The following is a 1,511-nucleotide window of genomic DNA, read 5'->3' as shown; positions in this document are numbered from 1 at the left end:
AACACTATCAACCACCTTCACCTCATTATCATTTATAGAACATCCCACCAATGACAGAAAATATACATTTTTCCAAGGCCACATGGAACATTCACCAAGATAAACCGAAAGTCAAGGTTCAATACATTTCAAAAACTTGAAGGGGAATTTGTGCAGCATACCTTCAGGTCTACGACAGGAATATGAACACATCATCACTAGATTATACTTTAATATAAGTTTGTCATCTATACATATATATACACATATGCATACATGCATATTTACAAATATGTGTATATTTTTGTGTGTTAAAGCAAATGGGGCAAAATGTAAACAATTGATGAATCTGGTTTAAAGGTATATGGGAGTTCCTTGTACCATCATTACAACTTGTCTGTAATATTTTTTTTAATGCTTCAGAAATTTGTGTGTCATCCTTGCATGGGGCCATGCTAATCTTCCCTGTATCATCCCAGTTTTAGTATATGTGCTGCCAAAATGAGCACACAACTTGTCTGTAAGTTTTAAAATGCAACAAAGTATTTTCCAAGTATCCCTATATACCAGCAAGAGGAAATGAAATATATTTTTTTATATTTAGAGAAAGAGAGAGAGAGCACGCATACAAGCATGATTTGGGGAGAGGGGCAGAGGGAGAAAGAAAAAGAATCTGAAGCAGGCTCCATGCTCAGCACCAAACCGAACCTAGGGCTTGATCTCACAACCCTGGGATCACAGCCCAGTTGGAAATCAAAAGTCAGTTGTTCAACCAACTGAGCCACCCAGGAGCCCTGGAAATAAAATATTTTAAAAGATGGCATTTAGAGCCAACTATCTAAGTCTTTATGGGGAGAATTATAAAACTTCATTGATATACTTCAAAGAAGATCTAAATAGAGAGTTAAACTGCATTTGTTAACTCCAAGGATCAATATTATAAAGGTTTAAATATTCCCCAAATTATTTGTAGATTTGGTAATATTATTTAATGTTTACTTATTTATTTTGAGAGAGAGAGAGAGCAGGCAGGGGAGGAGCAGAGAGAGAGGGAGAAAGAATCTCAAGCAGACTCCATACTATCACGGCAGAGCCCAATTCGGGACTCAAACTCACAAGCCATGAGATCATAACCTGAGTCGAAATCAAGAGTCAGACGCTTAACCGCTTAACCGACTGAGGCACCCAGGCACCCCAATTTGGTAACATTTAAATCAAACTTTCAACAAGATTTTTTTAATCAACAAGTTGATTATAAAATTTATAGAAAAATGCAAAAAGACAAGATTAAGCAAAACACTCTAGAAGAGGAAGAAAAGATGGGAAGACACCTTACTGCCAGATAGTAAGACATCATAAATCTATAGTAAGGAAGGTTTTATAATCCCAATTCAGGGACAGACCTCCATGTACAGATTTGATAATAGGACAGAGATTTCATTGCAGATCAATGAGAAATGAATGTATTTGCCAAAAAAATGACCAAAAAGTATGTGAAAATATGCTCAACATCATTAGCCACCAAGGAAATA

General features: G+C 36.0%; 1 non-coding gene across 1 annotated transcript; it reads right to left on the bottom strand.

Moving 5' to 3' along the window:
* Window positions 1-382: 382 nt before the first annotated feature.
* On the bottom strand, window positions 383-488 carry LOC144235943 (U6 spliceosomal RNA). The gene has a single exon (XR_013336364.1). It is a non-coding gene; the product is annotated as a U6 spliceosomal RNA (small nuclear RNA).
* Between the last annotated feature and the right edge of the window lie 1,023 nt (window positions 489-1,511).

This window comes from Crocuta crocuta, unplaced genomic scaffold, assembly GCF_008692635.1.
Source record: "Crocuta crocuta isolate KB4526 unplaced genomic scaffold, BGI_CrCroc_1.0 scaffold698, whole genome shotgun sequence".
In the NCBI taxonomy this organism is placed as follows: domain Eukaryota; kingdom Metazoa; phylum Chordata; class Mammalia; order Carnivora; family Hyaenidae; genus Crocuta; species Crocuta crocuta.
This window is presented reverse-complemented; position numbering and strand designations above follow the sequence as displayed.